This window comes from Bos indicus, chromosome 28 (genome assembly GCF_029378745.1).
Source record: "Bos indicus isolate NIAB-ARS_2022 breed Sahiwal x Tharparkar chromosome 28, NIAB-ARS_B.indTharparkar_mat_pri_1.0, whole genome shotgun sequence".
Taxonomy (NCBI): Eukaryota; Metazoa; Chordata; class Mammalia; order Artiodactyla; family Bovidae; genus Bos; species Bos indicus.
The window spans coordinates 13,672,472-13,687,087 of NC_091787.1; the positions used below are offsets into that span (position 1 = coordinate 13,672,472).

The 14,616-nt window shown below is 39.8% G+C and overlaps 1 protein-coding gene across 3 annotated transcripts in view; it reads left to right on the plus strand.

Annotated features, from left to right (window-relative positions):
- Nucleotides 1–699: 699 nt before the first annotated feature.
- CSGALNACT2 (chondroitin sulfate N-acetylgalactosaminyltransferase 2) overlaps nt 700–14,616 on the plus strand; it is a 52,361-nt gene continuing 38,444 nt past the window's right edge. For all 3 annotated transcript variants that reach the window (XM_019953879.2, XM_070781898.1, XM_070781899.1), the window contains exon 1: nt 700–844. The gene's annotated coding sequence lies outside the window, so the exon portion shown is untranslated. The remainder of the gene's footprint in view (nt 845–14,616) is intronic.

A 14,616-nucleotide genomic window follows, 5' to 3' on the forward strand; every position in this document is an offset into this window, starting at 1 on the left:
TGCTCGGCTTGGGGCCTGACAAAGTGCCTTGGGGATGTCTCTGGAACAGCAATTGAACGATGGGAATGTCAGGGATGGCTTTTCTGCCCCCTCACCCACTGAAGTCAAGCAACGTCAGATCTCGAAGTCATTTTCCATAATGACTTCCAAAATCTACCCCAATCCCCTCCTTTCACATACAAGGAAATTAAAGGCCAAAGAAATGGAGTGACTGGAAGCCAGGGCTTCCTCGCTGGGGCTAAACACGCAGCCCAGCACTCCTGAGGATGCTCAGACATCTCTGGCGACCTGTCACTCCTCAGCTCACTTCCCACGCAGGCACTTAACGCCCCCTCGGTCTCCCAAGTCAGGGTTCCCGGGCAGGATCAGCACTGCCATCCTCTTTTGAGTCCCTCCCTTTTGCAAAGCCAGCCGTCCGGCCCAAGCTGGTACTCCCGTCCTTGTAGACGCCTGCTCGGGCAAAAGGGGTTTCCTGCCTCCCGCACTCTCCCAGCCTCCACAAATCGTTTTTTGAACTATACACACGCGGTCACGCACACAGTGTAACAGATCATGGATTATAATCAGTACTGGATGCTAATTATTGCGCTTTCTTCGCCAAGCACTACGCGCGGATGGGGCGGGGGCGGGGGCGGGGCGGGCGTGGGCGTGGCGAGATCGCTCCGCTGCGGCGGCCCCATTTCCTCACGCGCGCCGGAAGTGGAGGTCGGCGGCGCGGCGGCGCGCCCCGAGGGTGGGAGGTGAGGAGGTGGTGGCCTCAGAGAGCCGGGCGCCGCCCAGCAGTGCCTGCGGCTGGGGAGCTGGCGGCAGGGCAGCGGCTGCCGTGAGCAGATGGGTGAACGCGGTGAGTACCCAGCCCTCCTGGCTCACCGGCCTGCAGCTTCCAGAGCGCGGGTCCGGCCCTTGCGCGCGTGGGGGCGCGGGTCCCGGACTGTGGGTCTCGGTCCTGGTCGGGTCACCTCACGGACGAGCTCTCCGGGGGGTCCTGTCCGCGTGGGGTCGCCGCACGGACAAGCCCTCCGGAGCCGGCTCCCGTGTCAGGAAAAGCTGCGGTTTTTCGGAGCGGTTTGAGTTGTCTTTTTATGAACAGTGCTGCCAGAGACCGTTGGTTTGCGTGTTTTATTTTTATCACGTTTTTTAAAAAAACCAATACACCACTGTCTCTGCTCCCCTCAGTGGATAAACTTTGTAGTCAGCTGTTACCTCTTTATTGCGTTAAATTAGTATTCTCTGGCGGCAGCCTCGCTTTCTGCCAGACGCTAGGCGCCTTTGAAAGACACACATTTGTGGAGCAATTAGTGGGGCTGAGGAGACCAAGGGACGGGAAACCTCTTGCATTTTCAGACTTCATCTTGAAAATTATACTATTCCAGAGCAACTTGCAGAGGAATAATTTGTAAACGCCATAGTGAGGCTTTTGTTGATATTATTGGCAGAATGAAAATTTGATTGTAAAAATCTTAAGCTTTTATCCTTCAGCCTGCTTTTCAGATTTATATACGATGTCTGGATATTTAACTATCATTGATGGTTCTCAGGAGCTGGGCCTTCACTTTTGCTGGAATTAATGTTGTATTAAAATGTGTACTTCAAATGTGGAAGTAGGACTCCCAAGTATCTTATGACTGAGAATGTTAACGTTGGTTTTGTATTATTATTCTGATACCGTTTGTTTTAAATTGTCTTATGACTTAAAGAATGTAAAAAGGATTTTGGATATCCAGTATTTGTGGCTCAGAGAATTTTGGCATAAACATAGTTTTAGTCCATCAGTTTGGAAATTACATTTTTTCTTAACTTTTTGATTGAAGTATAAAATATATATGAAGTCATAAAGTGCATGAATCTTAGTTGTACAGCTCAGTGAACTTTTATGTATTTATTAAGTTTTGCAACCACCAGCCACATCATATTATATACCTATGGAACGTTTCCATCATTCCAGGAGTTTCCCCCTGCTGCTTCTAAGTCAGTTATACCCCTGTGCCCGCCCCCTCATCCGTATTCAGATTTCTGTCTTCTATTCGTTTTGTTTAGTTGGGGGTTTATATTAAAGGAATCATACAGTATACTCCACATACTGCTTATGAGTTTCACCCATAATGTTTCATGTATCAGTAGTTTGTTCTTTTTTATTGTGTGTAGAATCCATTGCATGATTATATGACTATGCTGTTGGTTGATCTTTTTGTTTCCAGTTTTTCTATATTGTGTATTTTGAAGACTGCTATGAACATTCTTAACAAATGTCTTGGTGAAGATCTGTGTCAGCTGTGGAATGGCTAAATCATAAAGTAGATGGAAAATTACTTCTTAACCATCCTGGAGTCTTCCTTTTTAAAAAAATACAATTTGTTATCTTAACTTTTGTAACATTAAAGATTGGTAAAAAGCATAACCATTAATATTTTCAAGACTTAAGTGATTTATTACCATATTATTTACTCCTTGGATTGCACATCTATGATTGTCATTATTTAACTGTCCCTTAGTTAAGTCTGTTGGATAAAGCTGGTGCCGTTTTGTTCCCAAAACTTAGGTAAGAACTGTTGTTACTCAAGTTAGTGGTTGTTAGGGGAAATGAAACACTGAAAGAAGGTGACTAAAAATGGATTGAAGAGTCATAGGATTGCAAGTCAAAACACTTAACACTGTTGTTGTCATACTGCACAAAGTTCTGAGTATAAATGTAAAATTGAATTATAAGATTAGTTACAATTGTGAATTTACTACAGGAGTACAGTGATTTCCACCTGTGCTGAGATAGTGATACATTTATAATGGAAACAGACCACAAAGATCACTAAACATTTGTGGGAAATGGTAGCACATAAAAGACACCCCTGACTGAACAAAACACAAAGGACTGGACCTGAAACAATGGAGTTCATGTAAGAAAAAGAAGAAAGCTTTAATATAAGTATTAATATGCCCAGATTTGGGAAGGTATGGCTCCCCCAGTGGCTCAGTGGTAAAGAATCAGCCTGCAGTGCAGGATATGCAGTAGATGTGTGTACGATCCCTGGGTGGGGAAGATCCCCGGAGGAGGAAATGGCAACCCACTCCAGTAATCTTGCTGGGACAGTCCCATGGATAGAGGAGCCTGGTGAGCTACAGTCCATGGGGTTGCAAAGAGTCGGACATGACTGAGCAGCTGAGCACAGTCAGCAGTCACATACCTACTGAATATATACCAGCTGGCCTGAAAATACACAGTCAGTTCTTGAATATTAAAACATAGAGTGTTGGAAAAAGAACTTCCCTGGTGGTCCATTGGTTAAGACTCCAGGCTTCCACTGCAGGCGGCAAGGGTTCCATCCCTGGATGGGGAGCTAAGATTGCACATGCCATGCGTTGTGGCTCCTCCCCCAGAAAAGCTCTCATTGAGCATCCCCCCCCACCCCACCCCCGCCCACGCCACCTCATTGGACATGTTTTGAATTCAGAATCTTATTTCTCACCAAACTCTCATTCAAAGTAGTGGCAAAATAAAATCATTTTTACCCAGACCCACTTGGAATGTCTCAGGATGTACTATATCAAATGAAAAATTAATCCAAGAAAAATACATGTGGAATTCAAGAAACAGCAATGAAAGAAAACAGTAAAATGTATTTCTTTACTCCAAGGTATTGATAACTAGCTAAGAAGTTTAACGCAATGCAAAAGAATTCATAAGCCGGAGTATATAGTTTTTAAGTCTGTAATCTGCAACAGATATTTGACATGATTTTAAAGTTAATTGGGAAGGTGGATAATAGATAAAGCATGTTGGAAGGTTTGTCCTGAGTAAGGGAGAAGCTATAAATAACTGACCAATTACTGTTGAAATGAATGCTTTATGGAAATTTGTCCCAGCTGGAAAGTTCCATTTCCAGGGATTTATCCTGAAGATGAATTCACATGTGGAAAGTTATGTATACACATATAAGACTATTTCTGCTGAGATGTTAATAATGTCGGTGGATTTAGAAGAATACACAAAAACTAGAGAGGGGAACCTGGCCTCTGGGTTAGAAGGATAGGTGTCACTGTATGCCTTTATATTGTGTTTAACCTTTTTATTACATGTATTTGTTTGTGGAATTTTATAAATACAAAACATTTTTAAGAATGTAAAAATTTGTAAGGGTTTAGAGCATGGGTTTGATCCTACTTTCCTACTATGTGTGACCTAAGAGTGGCTTTTATATTTTTAAGTGCTTGGGGAAAAAAGAATAGTTTGTAACATGAAAATTATATGAAGTTAAAATTTCAGCATCCTTTAGAATGCACCTCTGCCATTCATTTACTCATTTTCTATGGCTGCCTTTGTGCTGTGAGGCAGAGTTGACTGGTTGTGATAGTCACTGCTTGACCCTTTACCTAAAATGTTTGCTAACCCCTTATTTAGAGGCCAGAAATAGACTTCCATATATGTAGGAATTTTGCTTTGATTAAAGTGGCATTTCAAATTAGTGTCAAGAGCATGGATTATTTAATAAATTGTAAGAATTGACTATTTGAGGAAATAAATTTTATACTAGAATAATTTCTGGTAGGGAAGCCAAAATTGAGAAGTCCTGCAGGAAAAGATTGGTAGGTTTAACCGTTAACAGCAACAACAAAGCAAAACTTTGTGTAATGGGAAATAATGCCTAACACTTATTGAACACTTAATGATTGTCACGTTTTGCTTAATTTGTACAATAACACTTTAAGGTAGATTCTATAACTGTCCCCACCTAACAGATGAGAAAACTGAAGTTTACAGAGATTCAGGATTTGTTTGTATTGATGAGTTAGAAAGTGATAGAGCAGATGTGTGAACTCAGACCATCTGGCTCCTAAGACTTATACAGACAAAACCTGAAAGAAGTATTTGTAGTTTGTTAATCAATGGCACCCATTCCAGTACTCTCGCCTGGAAAATCCCATGGATGAAGGAGCCTGGTAGGCTGCAGTCCATGGGGTCAGACGAGTTGGACACGACTGAGCGACTTCACTTTCCCTTTTCACTTTAATGCATTGGAGAAGGAAATGGCAACCCACTCCAGTGTTCTTACCTGGAGAATCCCAGGGACGGGGGAGCCTGGTGGGCTGCCGTCTGTGGGGTCGCACAGAGTTGGACACAACTGAAGCGACTTAGCAACACCATTGTATAGATATTATCTATGTCAGCCGCATCTGGATCTGCTTCATCCCTTTTAGATAGACATTCTGTTATTTTCTGGTAGACATTCTGCAGTTTACTAAACCTTTCCCCTATTGAAGGACTTTAAATTGCTTTTATTTAGCTGTTATATCCCTGGAGTTCACGGTAAAGAATCTGCCTGCAGTGTAGGAGACCTGGGTTTGATCCTGAGTTGGGAAGATTCCCTGGAGAAGGGAATGACTACCCACTCCAGTATTCTTGTCTGAAGAAGTCTATGGACAGAGAAGCCTGGTGGGCTACAGTCCATGGAATCACAAAGAGTCAGACACGACTGAGCAACTAACACTCACTCACACTCATAACACTAGCAAATACCTTATGCATTGACTTTACGTATTAGTATGAATATTTCTGTAGTTTAGAATCTTAAACATGGAATTGCAAATTGTTGAATTAAAGGGCATGTGCATTTAAATCAAATTTGTCCTCCAAAAAATAAGAATGTGTGTGCATGTATGTCCATATATGTATTTTTAGTTTATCTTTGTCTGTATGTGTATGTGTATATTTTTAGTTTATCTTTCGTCATCCAGACAAACCATTTCTTTTTACAGACCAAGCCCAGAAAGGTTAAGTGTTATGCTCAAGATTGCATAGCTATTAAGTAGCTATGATTTGACTCTTTTTTATTGTGCTGCAGGCTACCTTTGGCACAATTTTCTGCTTTATCTATAATGATATTGATGTTACTGCATTTATCTTGCTGAAATCCACGTACCATAAGTTTAGTTTTGGTAAACTTGTGAAATCCATAAGTTTAGTTTTCCCCAGAAACACTCGTGAGAATTAATTCATCTGACATTACTTGTTCTTGACACCCAGCACTATGCCTCTCTTAGTGAGTTTGGAAAATTATAATAAAGTACTTGTAGACTGAGGGCTTCCCCTGTGGCTCAGAGGCAGAGAATCTGCCTGCAGTGGAGGAGATGCAGATTAGATCCTTGGGTCTGGATGATCCCCTGGAGGAGGAAATGGCAGCTCATTCCACTATGCTTGCCGGGAAAATCCCATGGACAGAGGAGCCTGGTGGGCTACAGTTTGTGGGGTCACAAAGAGTCAGATGCAACTAAGCAGGTGACCATAGACTGAGTGACTTATAACAAGTATATTTCTCAAGTTTGAGATCCGGATGTCAGCATGATTGGGTTGTGTTGAGGACCATAACCCTCTTCCAGGCTGTATCTTATTGTATCTTCACAAAGCAGAAGAGGGCTACTTTGTTCCCTCTTAGGGCTTCCCTGGCTGGCTCAGAGGGTAAGGAGTCTGCTTGCAGTGCAGGAGACCTGGGTTCAATCCCTGAGTCGGGAAGATCCTCCGGAGAAGGAAATGGCAACCCGATCCAGTATTCTTGCCTGGAAAATCCCATGGACAGAGGAGCGTGGCAGGCTACAGTCCATGGTGTTGCAAGAGTCGGATACGACTGAGCGACTTCACTTTTGTTCTCTCATAAGAGCATAAGTCCCATTCAAGAGGGCTCCACCTTCACGAACTGATGAACTGCCAAAGGCCTTGACTCCTAATACTGCCATATTGGGGTTTAGGATTTTAACATATGAATTTGCTGGGGGGTGGTGGGTGCGGCTCATTCATTGCAGTGCCTGGACACACAGTAGGTACTCAAAATATTTGTTGAATGCACACTGCCTTTTAGTAATCAGTATTTCTAAATATCTATAAAACATTTATTCAGTAACATGTTAAAGAATCCATGTATCATTGGAATATTCATCAGTTGCTCAAGAAAGAAGAAGTTCTAATTCCCTCCCTCACATATGTTTGTACTTCATGTTTAGTCTACTGACAGGGTTTGTTTTCCTAATAATTTTTGTGACTTTGTTTAAATGAACTCAAAATTATGTATTAAGTTTTTAAAAACTTAATAAATTATTCTGCACAGAAAATTTAGGCAGATTATACAGACTAGAACTTTGAAAATAAATATTCAGATTCAAATGAATTGCTTGTATTTTGCAGAAGACAGGCTACTCTTATTGCAGAAGTTAGTTTGGCATCCTGCAGTGTAAGCATTCAGGAAGTGATGTTTGAAAAGTTTATTAGTAGTTCCATAAAATTATAGAATCAAATGTTTGAGTAGGAACTGGAAAGGTCATACTATGTAGGGATCGGTACTGTAGAATGAACTATCTTTAATACTCTCTTCTTGTCTCAAAATCACAAGGCAGATAGAAAAGATGAATGAGACTTTCAGAGTAATCCAAGTTCTACTTTTGTAGGGATGGAGCCTGGGGTATTCTTAGTTTTTTTTTTTTTACTTTTTAATATAAATTTATTTTAATTGGAGGCTAATTTACTTTACAATATTGTATTGGTTTTGCTATACATCAACATGAATCCGTCATGGGTGTACACGTATTCCCAATCCTGAAACCTCCTCCCACCTCCCTCCCCATACCATCCCTCTGGGTCATCCCAGTGCACCAGCCCCGAGCATCCTGTATCGTGCATCGAACCTGGACTGGTGATTTGTACTTTGTACAAATCTTTGTACTTGTCCAAATGACCAAAATGGAGTTTACTTGCAAATGCCTCTTTGACACTACTACTCGAACTAAATCGGATTTGGTTTTATTTTTTAAACAGCTTCATTGAGGTATAATTGACTTATAATACCCTACACATTTAAAGTATAAAATTTGATGATTTGAACATGTCTACCTGAAATCATCACCACACTCAAAATGATAGACATATCCATCACTACCAAAAGTTTCTTTGTGCCCTTTAATAATTTCTTCCTGGTATCACCTTCCCCTACTCTCACCGCATTCCAGGCAACCACTAACGCCTGTGCTTTCTGTCACTACAAATTACCTTACATTGTCTTGAATTTATATAAATGGAATCTGAGTCTTTCATTGTACTCTTTTTATTGTTGGACTTCTATTATTGAGATTAATCCGTATTAAAGCTCATTCACTCCTGTCTCTTTGTGACCCTTTGAACTGTAGCCTGTCAGGCTCCTCTGTCCATGAGATTTTTCAGGCAAGAATACTGCAGTGGGTTGCCACTTCCTCCTCCAGGGGACCTTCCTGACCCAGGGATCACTCTGTCTCTCCTGTTACAGGTGGATTCTTTACTCACTGAGCCATTGGGGAAACCCGTTGACATCGGTGTCAGTAGTTTATTCCTTTTTGTTACTAGCGGTGTTCCCACTGTATGGCTGTACTAGTTTGTTTATCCATTCACTTGTTAATAGACATTTTAGTTGCTTCTAGTGTTTGGCTGTTTCCTGTACAGCTGTTTTGAACATTTGTGCACAAGTCTTTGTATGGACATATACTTTCATTTCTCTTGGTTAAATATCTAGGAATGGAATGGCTCAGTCAAATGATAGGCTTATATTTAACTTGTTAAGAAACTGAAACCATCTTGCATTATCACCAGCAGTGTATGGAAGTTCTAACTCCTCCACTTGTCACTAACATCAGGCTTTTCAATTTTAGCCCATCTAAGATTAACCATTGTGGTGTCTCATTATGTTTTGAATTTGTATTTCCCTAATGGCTAATAATGATGCTAAAGCTGAAACTCCAGTACTTTGGCCACCTCATGCGAAGAGTTGACTCATTGGAAAAGACTCTGATGCTGGGAGGGATTGGGGGCAGGAGGAGAAGGGGACGACAGAGGATGAGATGGCTGGATGGCATCATTGACTCGATGGACGGGAGTCTGAGTGAACTTCGGGAGTTGGTGATGGACAGGGAGGCCTGGCATGCTGCGATTCGTGGGTTCGAAGAGTCGGACATGACTGAGCGACTGATCTGATCTGAATGGCTAACAGTGTTGAGTTGGAGAAGGCAATGGCACCCCACTCCAGTACTCTTGCCTGGAAAATCCCATAGACGGAGGAGCCTGGTGGGCTGCAGTCCATGGGGTCGCTAGAAGTCGGACATGACTGAGCGACTTCACTTTATTTTTTAAGTTTCATGCATTGGAGAAGGAAATGGCAACCCACTCCAGTCTTCTTTCCTGGAGAATCCTAGGGACGGGGGAGCCTGGTGGGCTGCCGTCTATGGGGTCGCACAGAGTCGGACACCACTGAAGGGACTTAGCAGCAGCAGCAGCAACAGTGTTGAGTATTTTTTTCATGTTTTTATTTAAAGTGTTTCCTCACATCTTTTGCCGATTTTTAAAATTGTGTTTGTTTTGTTATTGCATTTTGATACTTTTTAAAATATATTCTGAATATGTCTTTTATCATATATTTGATTCACCCATATTTTTTCCTGGTCTGTGACTTGTTTTTCCATTCCCTTAATAGTGTTCTTCAAAGAGCACAAATTTTGATGAAGTTCAATTTATTAATTATGCTGTTAGTTACATATCAAAGAAATCTTTGCCTAATTCAAGGGCACAAAGATTTTCCCCTATGCTTCTAGTTTTATAGTTTGCATATAGAACTATGATTCATTTTGTGATTTTTTTTAAGTTGAAGTGTAGTTAACTTAAAATATCATTTGAGTTTTCAAGTGTACGACATAGTGATTCACTATTTTTATAGGTTATTCTCCATTGAAAGTTATTATAAAATATCAGCTGTGTTCCCTGTGCTATCCATACATCCTTGTATCTTACTGATACCTAGGAGTTCATACCTCTTACTCCCTTCCCCTGTCATGCCCCTTCCCCCGTGACTCACTCTGAACTGGACGCTAGTGCATATGAAGCAGTGTCTCATTGTGGTTTTCATTTTCCTGTTGGATTATGATGTTGAGCGTCTTTTTATATTGCTTGTAGACTTAATCTTTAAAGAAATGTCTACTCATACCTTTTGGATTACGTATCTTTTTTTTTTTTTGTCTGCATCAGGCAGCATGCAGAATCTTAGTTTCCTGACCAGAAATGGAGCCCATGCCCTCTGCATTGGAAGCACAGAGTCTTAACCACTGGACTGCCAGGGAATTCCCTGTTATTTATCTTTTTAATGTTGAGTAGTAAGAGTTCTTTATATATTCTAGATGCAGACCTCTATCAGATATATGATTTACAAATATTTTCTCCCATCCTTTTCACTTTCTTGATGATACCCTTTGCAGCACAAAAGTTTTTAATTTTAATGAAGTCTACTTTATTTGATCTTTGGTATTTTGATGTCATATCGAAGAAACCATTGCCCAGTCTAAGGTCCCAAAGATTTACACTTATTTTTTTTGTAAGTGCTTAGCTTTATAGTTTTAACTCTAAAACACTTAGATCTTTGATCCATTTTGGGTTAATTTTTGACTGTAGGGTAAGGTAGAGATTCAGTTTTGTTCTTTTGCTTGTGAGCATCTAGGTATTCTGCTGCTAAGTCGCTTCAGTCGTGTCCGACTTTCTGCGACCCCATAGACGGCAGCCCACCAGGCTCCCCCGTCCCTGGGATTCTCCAGGCAAGAACACTGGAGTGGGTTGCTATTTCCTTCTCCAATGCATGAAAGTGAAAAGGGAAAGTGAAGTCGCTCAGTCGTGTCCTACTCTTAGTGACCCTATGGACTGTAACCTACCAGGCTCCTCCAACCATGGGATTTTCCAGGCAAGAGTACTGGAGTGGGGTGCCATTGCCTAGCACCACTTATTAAAAAGACTGTTCTTTTTCCATTGAGTTACCTTGCCACCTTTGTTGAGAATCAGTTGACTTAATGTGAAGGTTTATTTCTAGACCCTCAATTCTGCCCCATTGATCCATATGTCTAGTCTTATGCTAGTTCCATGCTCTCTTGATTACTATAGCTTTGAAGTAAGTTTTAAAATGGAAAAGTTGAATTCTACAATTTTGTTCTTCTTTCTTAGTACTGTTTTGGCTATTGTGGGTTCCTTGAATTTCCATGTGAGTTTTAGGATAAGCTTGTCAATTTCTGTAAAGCTGGGAATCTGAAGGAGATTGTGTTGAATCTGTAAATCAATTTGGAGAGTATTGCCATCTTAATAATATTAAGTCTTCCAGTCAGTGATCATTGCTATCTTTCCATTTATTTAAATCTTTAGTTTCTTTTAACAGTGTTTTGTAGTTTTCAGAGTACAGGACTTAAACTTTTTTTTTTTAATTAAGGTATAGTTGATTTACAGTGCTGTGCTAATTTCTGCTGTACAGCAAAATGATTCAGTTATACATACATAGACATTCTTTTTAAATATTCTTTTCCCTTATAGTTTATCCCAGGAGATTGGATATAGTTTCTTTGCCATACAGTAGGACCTTGTTGTTTATCTATTCTAAATGTAATAGTGTGCATCTACTAACCCAAAACTCAGTCTTTCCCTCTCCCTCCCCCCAACCCCATGGCAACCACAAGTCTGTTTTCTGTGTCTGTGAGTCTGTTTCTTTTTTGCTGATAGGCTCATTTGTGCCATATTTTAGATTCCACATATGAGTGATATGGTGTTTGTCTGTTTCTGACACTTCACTTAGCATGATAATCTCTAATTGCATCCATGTTGCTGCAGATGACTTTCATTCTTTTTTATGGCTGAGTAGTATTCCACTGTATATGTGTACCACATATTCTTTATACATTCATCTGTTGATGCACATTTAGGTTATTTCCATGTATTGACTATTGTTAACAGTACTGCTATGAACATAGGATCTTTTGATATTATAGTTTTACCAAGTATGTGCTCAGGAGTGGGATTTCTGGATCATGTGGTAATTCTGTTGTTAGTTTTTTAAGAAACTTCACACTGTTTTCCATAGTGGCTGTGCCAACTTATATACCCATCAACAGTATAGAAGGGTTCCCTTCTATCCACGCCCTCTGCTGCATTTGCTGTTGGTACACTTCTTAATTTTGGTTATTCTGACTGGTGTGAGGTGGTACCTTGTAGCTTTGATTTGCATTTCTCTAATAATTAGTGATATTGAGCATATTTTCATGTGCCTACTGGCCATCTGTATATTTTCTTTGGAGAACTATCTATTAAGGTCTTCTGCCCGTTTTTTAATTGGCTTTTTTTGTTGTTGAATTGTATGGCCTCTTTGTATATTTTGGAGGTCAAGCCCTTGTCAGTGACATCATTTGCACATATTTTCTCTCTCTGTAGTTTGTCTTTTCATTGTTTTTAAATGGTTGCCTTTACTGTGTAAAAGCTTATAAGTTTGATTAGGTCCCATTTGTTTATTTTTGTTTTTATTTCTATTGCCTTGGGAAACTGACCTAAGAAAACATTGGTGTAATTTATGTAAGAGAATGTTTTGCCCATGCTCTGTTCTAGGAGTTTTATGGTGTCGTGTCTTATTTCTAAAGAGCTCTTTGAGCCATTTTGAGCTTGGTTTTGTGCATGGTGTGAGGGTATGTTCTGACTTCATTGATTTGCATGCAGCTGATCACCTTTCCATGCATCACTTGCTGAAGAGGTTATCCTTTTCCCATTTTATGTTTGTTGAAGTTTAATTGACTTCAGGTGTGTGGGTTTATTTCTGGACTCTATTACTTTCCACTGATCCAAATGTCCTGTTTTTGTACCAATACCACACTTTTCTTTACTGTAGCTTTGGTGTTGTCTGAAGTCTGAGAGAGAGAGTTACGCCTCTTGCTTTGTTTTTCCCCCCTCAGAATTGCTTTGTCAATTCTGTGTCTTTTATGATTCCATATACATTTTTGGAGTGTGGGATTTCTTAACATTTCTTTGAATCATGCTTTAATTTTCCTTTATTAATGTTTTATAGTTCTCATCGTATAAGTCTTTCACTTCCCTGGTCAGGTTTATTCCTAGGTTTGGGTTTTTTTGGTTGTTGTTTTGGTGTGATTTTAAAAGATGTTACATTCTCTTTACATTCTCTTTCTGATTTTTTATTGTTAGTGTAAATAAATGCAACCAATTTTTGAATGTTAATCTTGTATCCTGCCAATGTGCTGAATTCATTTACTAGATCTAGTAGTTTTTGTGTCCAATGTGCTGAATTCATTTACTAGATCTAGTAGTTTTTGTGTGGCGTCATTAGGATTTTCTCTATATAATATCGTGTCATCTGCATATAGTGACAGTTTTACCTCTTCTCCTTCCAATTTGGGTATCTTTTATTTCTTTTTTTTTGTTTGATTGCTGTGGCTGGGACTTTTAACACTGTATTGAATAGAAGTGGTTAGCGTGGGCATCCTTGTCTTGTTCCAGATTTTAGCAGACAAGTTTTCAGCTTTTCACCATTGAGTATTATTTTGGCAGTGGGTTTGTCATAAATGGCTTTTATTATTTAGAGATATATTCCCTTTGTACCCTCTGGTAAGAGTTTTTATCATGGATGAATGTTGAATTTAGTCAGATGTGTTTTCTGCATCTGTTAAGATGATCATGTGGTTTTTGACTTTTCTTTTTTAATGTGATATATTACATTGATTTACATACATTGAGTCATCCTTGTGAACTTGGATTGAATCCCACGTGGTCATGGTGTATGATCTTTTTATATGTTGTTGATTGGTATGCTAATATTTTGTTGAGAATTTTTGCATCTATAATCATCAAAGATATTGACCTGTGATTTTCTTTTTTGGTGGTTATCTTTGGTTTGGTATCAAGGTTGATGGTGGCTTCATAAAATGTCTTCGGGATATTCCCTCCTCTTCAGTCTTTTGGAAGCTTTTGAGAAGGATCGGTATAAATTCTTTGTATATTTGGTAGAATTTGCCTGTGATGCCATCTGGTCCTGGACTTTTGTTTGTAGGGAGTTTTTTGTTTGTTTTGATTTTTGATTTTTAAAGATTATATTTCACTCTTAGTGATTGGTCTGTTCAAATTAGCTCTTTCTTCTTGCCTGTGATGCCATCTGGTCCTGGACTTTTGTTTGTAGGCAGTTTTTTGTTTGTTTTGATTTTTTAAAGATTGTATTTCACTTTTAGTAATTGGTTTGTTCAAATTAGCTCCTCTGTCTCGTTTTGATGGGCTGCTTCTAGAAAGTTGTCCATTTCTTGTAGACTGTCATTGTTGACATATAATTATTCATAGTATTCTCTTATATATTTTTTTCATGTATTTCTGTGATATTGGTTGAGGTTTCTCCTTTTGCATTTTTTATCTTATTTGGATTCTCTCTCTCCTCCTTGGTAAGCCTGGCCAGAGGTTTGTCAGTTTTGTTTCAAACCAACTCTTGGTTTTAGTGATTTTTTTTTCTATTTTTTTTTAATCTCTATTTTGTTTGTTTCCTGCCTGATAGTTATTATTTCCTTCCTTCTGCTGACTTTAGTTTTTGTTTGTCCTTCTTTTTCTAAATCTTTTCAGTCAGTTCAGTCGCTCAGTCGTGTCCAACTCTTTGCGACCCCACGGACTGCAGAACACCAGGCCTCCCTGTCCATCACCAACTCCCGGAGTTTACTCAAACTCATGTCCATTGAGTCGGTAATACCCCAGTCATCTCATCCTCTGTAGTCCCCTTTTCCTCCTGCGTTCAATCTTTCCCAGCATCAGGGTCTTTTCCAATGAGTCAG